Raw genomic sequence first — 6,444 nt, forward strand, 5'->3', positions numbered from 1 at the left:
TGACAACTGACACCCAGGAAAAAGCCAACCTGCTTAATGATTACTTTGCATCGGTTTTTTGCCAGCCCCAAGAGATCGCCCTGCCCAACATGATGCAGGAAGACAGGGGTGAGGGTGAATATATGCCCACCATTGGCGTGGATCTTGCGAGAGAGCACCTAGAAGAGGGGGGACTGGGACCCTAGATACCTCTGGGCTTCCAGTCCCATCTACTGCCCCCCCTTCTCCCTCCCCCGCAGAACATAGCCACCTTGTGACCCTGCTCCGCAGCTTTGCCAGACCCGACTTCTGCTGCCTCTGGACTGTCTGCTGCTACCCTCGGACGCTAGGGTCCACTGCTGCTCCAGGAGCCTCTGCAATCGCACGCCCCCCTGCCATGACCCTCTTCCCCCTTGGTGCTCCTGCTGCTGCTGGGGGGGGGGTGCAGTCTGGGACCTGCCAGAGCCTGTTTGATGCCCAGGGGACCCAGGTGTCCAGGACACTCTCCCCCCCACCAACAGGCTCTCTGTCTCACCCCCGCCCACGCGCCCTGCTACAGTCCGTGAGCCTATGAACGCAAGCAAGGCTGACATCCCATGATGCAGTTCCCCTCCTCAGCCAGCAGGGGGCACTGTCCCTGTCCCTGCACACACGCCCGTGCCCCACTGGTGCAGGGTGGGGTCGGGGACAGGAAGATCCAAGGGCTCTGTGCTAGCTGTAATTAATTCATTAAAGCATGGGCTCAGAGGATGCCCTGCCCAGGCCCAGGAACCAGGTCACACGCAGGGGACCCAGGTGTCCAGGATACACGCACAAACACACACCAACACAGGTGTCTGGGCCACACTCCCCCCTCCCCTTGCACACAGGGGTATAAAAGACCCATATTTACACAACAACCTGCCCCATTCCCTCCCCCGGTTTGTGGGCTGCAGCCCTGAATGGCCACAAGGAAGCAACACCTCCCATGATCCCCAGATTGTGTCCCCTCCTCAATTTGCCCTCCCCTCTCCCTTCCCCGCTTGGGGCAAAAGAGCCTTTACAATAGTCCTGGGAAAGGCAGCTCCTACTTTCTGCCCCATAAACATCCTTGCCCTGCCCTGCCCTGCCCTGCCAGCTTCCTGTGGAGCCAGTTCCAGGTCCCTCCCCCTAATAACCCATTTCCTTGTTACCAGGCTGGACATCAACCCCGCTCACCCTGCCAATGAACCTGTGCCCATTGTAGGGGAGGTGCAGTAGCAGGGGGTGTCCAGCAGGGGGCGACGCCCTTGGAGGACCTCCTCCTGCCCATGGGGGTCCCTCTTTTGCTAGGAGTCCCTGTTGTTAGCACTACAGAGCACATCCCTTTAGAGGCCCCCTTGCAAGCAGCAGAGGGGATTGTGGGTAGAGGGATGTCTGGGAATCTGGTGGATCTTCAGGCCCAGCTCCATGCCAGAGCAATGGGGCACCTGATTGGTGGGGATTGGGGATGGGGAACCCCTCTCCCCCCTAGGCACTGAATGTACCTGAGGTCAGATCCCTCCCCCAGCACCAGGCAATGGAAGAAGTCTGTCATGTCAAACACGTATCAATTAACCAAGTAATTAATTAATGAATCAATCAATCATTTATTTAGTTAATTACCTGTTAGCAATGAAGTGATCCCAATTCAGTGGGAAGGAACATTCCCAGAAATACAGAAGAAATATAGCTCATCATCAGTAGGCGGCTTGGAGAAAGCAAGCCTCCTGGTACCCTTAATAAATGTCAGGCCATCAATCAATCAACTAATCAAGTCTGGAGTTTGAGCTGAGGTTCACAATGAATTCCAGACAAATACCATTACATGGATAATTGTAATTAGTTAATGCTATTAGTAGTAGCCGTAGTAATTGGTTCATCATGCATATCAAGAGCTTGGGGTTTGATCTGATACTTGTAAAAAAATCAACATAAATGTAATTTATAATCAATAGATTACTGTCATCCATAAATGTCATTATTAGCTGCGGCAGTCATCATTCAATTAATTGATCAATCAATCGATCAGTCAATCAATCATTTATTCACTCAACTGATTGATGTTTCAATCAATCGTCTGATTCACAAGAAATCCAACACAGATATCATTTGTAATTAATAAGTTATTGTCATCATCAATCAATGGTATCAGTCGTCATAGTAATCAATCCATCCAGGGCCTGGAGTTTGAGCTGATATTCAGAATAAATTCAACACAATTTATAATCATTAGATTGTTGCCATCCATAAATGCCATTATTAGCAGTAGTCGTAATCAATCAGTCAAACAAGGGGCTTGGAATCAGATCAGTGATTCATAATACATCCAACACTAATATAATGTGTAATTCATAGGTTACTGTAATCAGTCAATGGTATCAGGAGGGTAGTAATCAATCAACCACCCACCCACCCACCTGTCGTGTCTGATTGGCAACTGAGCCCCTCCTCAGGCAGCCGGGACCCCCTACAGATGGAATTGGTGCTGTCACCGTAGCGTTCCCCTCACCCTGGGGCACATGGGGCTGATGCATCAGTTCCCACCAGTGTCCGGTGCTGTCCCTGCTCCCTCACTAGGCGCTATACAAATCTGGATCAACCCCTTTCCCAGCTGGGAAAACTGAGGCACGAGAGCTGGGGCTGGAAGGCAGGTGTCCGGGTGTGGTGCTGTGACCTCGACGCCAATCTAGGGCAGCCTCGGTCGGTGTCAGGGCAGGGTCTGGCTCCGGATGTTTCCCATGCTCCCCCCATATGGGGCCTTTAATTTCCTTGGGCTTGACCCGAGCCAATGGGCATCAATTGGGCATGCATCACCTGCCCCTGACCTCCTGCCCTGTGGCATGCTGGACATTGATCCAGGCAGCAGAGGATTCTGGGTGAGGCCCCAAAGCTCCGTGCCCCCGCTTCCTCTCCAGTGAACTGTCATGGAGACCTGGTGCCCAGGGGATCAAGACACCGAGCCCCCCAGTGCCTAGGGGGATCCAGTGCCCAGGGGATTGAGACACCCAGCCCATGGTGCCTGCCCAGGGGACAGAGACACCAAATGCCTGGGGGATTGAGATACTCCCTCACCCTGCTCCACAGTGCCCACAGCTTCACAGTGCATCAGGTATTACACCACCACCCCAAGATGCTTGGGGGATTGAGACACCCGGTGCCTGGGGGATTGAGACACCTGGCTCCGCAGTGCCGAGGGGATCCAGACACCCAGCCCTATAGTATCTAGTGGGATCCAGACACCTGGCCATGCAGTGCCTTGGGGATTGAGACACGTAGCACCCCACCCCATGGGGTTTAGGGGATCCAGATACCTAGCACCCCGATACCCAGGGGATAGAGACACCTGGCACCTCAGTACCCAAGGAGGTGTGATGCCTGGGGAATGGAGACAGCCAGTGCCTCAGTTCCTGTAGGATTAAGATGCCTGGTGCCCCAATACCCAGGGGACTAAGACACCTGGCACCCCTATACCTGGCAGATTGAGAGGCCCAGCACACCAGCCCCATGATGCCGAGGGAATCCAGACACTCAGTGCCCTGGTGCCTGGGAGACTGAAACACCTAGGACCCTGGTGCCCGGGAGACCCATACACCTGGCACCCCAATATCTGGGGGATTGAGACACCCAGTGCCCTGATCGCAGGGGATTGAGATGTTTGGCTTCACAATGCCCCAGGAATGGAGATAACTGGTTCTCCAGTGCTTGTTGGAATGAGACACCCAGCACCATGATACCCAGGGGATTGAGATGCCTGGCACCTCACCTCTACAGTGCCCAGAAAATCCAGATACCCAGTTCCCTGGCACTTGGGGGACTGTGGGAATTGTGATGCTCAGGTCCCATCCCCCTGCCAGTAGGGTAAGCAAGGGAGGAAGGCGGGGGAGGGAGCCAGGACCGGCTGGACAGGTGTGGGGGTGGCTAAGCCGGGCGGGGTGATGCGGGGCCCTTTAAAACGCCTGGGGCTGCAACAGCTGCCAGATGAAGCTGCCAGGAATCAGCTGCCAGGACCAGGACGTGGTGGTGAGTAGCAGGGAGATGGAGGGGCAGGGCTGGGGTGACATCTCAGTCCCCTGGGTGTTGGAGCACAGGGTGTCTAAACCCCCCAGGCACTGCGTGTTTTAATCCCCTGGGTGTCAGGGTGCCAGGTGTCTCAATCCTCCAGGCACTGGGAAACTGGGTGTCTCAATCCCCCGGGTGTCAGGGCTGGGAGAAGAGACTGGATGTTGGGGGAGCAAGGGCTGGGGGGCAGGGGGGAGATGAGGGGGGTGGAAGGACAGATGGGCAGGGCTGGAGGGGTGGATAGGGGTACAGACAGGTGGAGGGATGGACAAACAGACTGATGGACAGGAAGATAAATGGATGGAAGGATGGCTGGGCTCCTGAGTTTTCTGGGATGGACAAACAGATGTGTGGATGCATGGGGAAACAAAGGGATGGCGGGATGGCTGGACTCCAGGGTCCTCTGGGATGGACAGACAGATGGATGGATGGACAGATGGATAGGGGGAGAGACGAACACACAGACAGAAAGACGACTGGACAAATGGATGGACAGAGGGATGGATGGGCTCCTGGATTCTCTGAGATGGACAGATGGACAGACAGAGGGGTGGACAAACAGATAGAGGGATGCAGAGCTGGACTCCTGGGCTCTCTGGGATGGACAGACAGACAGAGGATGGAGGGCTGAGCCAGCTGCTGGGGGAGGGGGGTGGCAGGAGGCCTCTCTCGGGCCTGAGAACCCAGGCATCTGGGGGTAGGGTGTGGGGGTGGGCTCTGGCCTGGGGCCTCACGGTCGTGCCCGTGTGTCTGTCAGGAAGCAACAGCGTGACAGGATGTGCCAGCAGTGCAAGTGGGTGATTAACATCATCCGCTGGATCTGGAACATTGTCAAGAGCATCATTGGCAGAGGTACCCGGGGCTTGCTCGGAGGCCTGGGCTCTCTGCTGGGGGGGCTAGGAGCCCGCACCCCTGGGTCCCCTCCAGCTCTGAGGCAAGGGAATGCGGTTCAGGGAGGCGGTTGGGATCCTGGACATCCCTCCTGCTCTCGGTGCCTCAGTTTCCCTGCTCCCGGGGACAGGCAGGGCTAAGCCTGGGACCCTCCCACCCCCCTCAGATGTGTGGGTGCCAGTCAGGCCCTACCCAGCTGCAGTTGCCCAATGGGGTGAAAACCGAGGCCCCACCCTGCCCGACACCCACACCCAGGCCTTAAGTGGCCCGGGTGCAGGGACAGCCCAGGTGTCGGGGCTCCCATCCCCGCTCCAGCCCCACCCCCTCCCAGAGACCCTAGGTCTCGGCCTGCGCTCTCCCTCTGCGCTCCCAGTGCAGGGAAACTGAGGCAGCTCTTCCCTTCCAGGCCGGTCCAAGCCCAACGAGAGGACCCCATTGGTTCCGGAAAAGGAAGAATGACGGCCTGGCCCCACCCCCAGCACCATGTGAGGCCAGATCAAGCCCAGCTCTCCCCTCCCCCATCTTAAAGCAACGCCAGGAATAAAGCTTGGCTCTTGTTTTCTATATCCCGTGGGTGGGACTGTTTCTTTAAGAGCTGCTGGGGGCAGGGCTCGGGCCCCAGGGCATCCTGGGAGCTCCGCCCACCCGGCCTCCAGGAGCCCAGCAGGAATCCAGCCCCACACCTAGTGTGGGCTGAACCTCATTAGCCACCTACCATATTGATGCATATACACCGTGCACCTCATTGCGCCACATGCTGTATTGGCTCATATACAACGCAGCCTTATTCAGCCACCCACCACATTGATCCAGGTATGACTCCGCCCCACCATATAGCCCCCTACTATATTGACGCGCACCTTAGTGGCCACATACCATCCTAACCCATATACAACATACACCTCTTTGGGCCACTTACCGTATTGATCCATATAGGACACATGCCTCTTTAGTCCGCCTACCATATTGAATCATATACTTTGCACACCTCATTTAACCACCTACCACATTTACCCACACATGACGCATCTCATTTGGTCACCTACCGTATTTACCCATATACTATACCGCCTCATTTAGCCACCTACTGATCAAACATCTCTAAAATACAACAAACACAGATTGAACATGGCTGCATATTCAGCAGCTCATTAATATTGATTAATTAATTAAGCTGCATATTCAGCTGCTCAGCTGTGATTGTGTATTCACAGAATCACAGAAAATTCGGGTTGGAAGGGGCCTCCGGAGGTCATCTGGTCCCACCCCCAAATATTACAGTTGAATAATCCATTGCTAAATGAACTGCATTTACCAGAGATTGACTACTACTGACTATGCAATTGCTAATTAAAGTACGAGTAACAGGGCTGAAACGTGACACAGTGCCACATGGCTAATGGAATCACGTTTGATGTTCAACGGCTAATTACATCGCAATGCTCACAACTGGATTGGGGGGGGCTTCCTCTTCCCTAGGAGAGGATGGGGTGGGGGGGGTGCAGTGATGGGGCA

The 6,444-nt window shown here is 55.1% G+C and overlaps 1 long non-coding RNA gene across 1 annotated transcript; it reads left to right on the plus strand.

The window, feature by feature from the left end:
* The first annotated feature begins 3,946 nt into the window (after window positions 1-3,946).
* LOC102374198 lies at window positions 3,947-5,495 on the plus strand. Its single transcript, XR_325357.3, has 3 exons — window positions 3,947-3,999; window positions 4,796-4,890; window positions 5,336-5,495. It is a non-coding gene; the product is annotated as an uncharacterized LOC102374198 (long non-coding RNA).
* The last annotated feature ends 949 nt before the right edge of the window (window positions 5,496-6,444 follow it).

This window comes from Alligator sinensis, unplaced genomic scaffold, assembly GCF_000455745.1.
Source record: "Alligator sinensis unplaced genomic scaffold, ASM45574v1 scaffold1740_1, whole genome shotgun sequence".
NCBI classification, from domain to species: domain Eukaryota; kingdom Metazoa; phylum Chordata; order Crocodylia; family Alligatoridae; genus Alligator; species Alligator sinensis.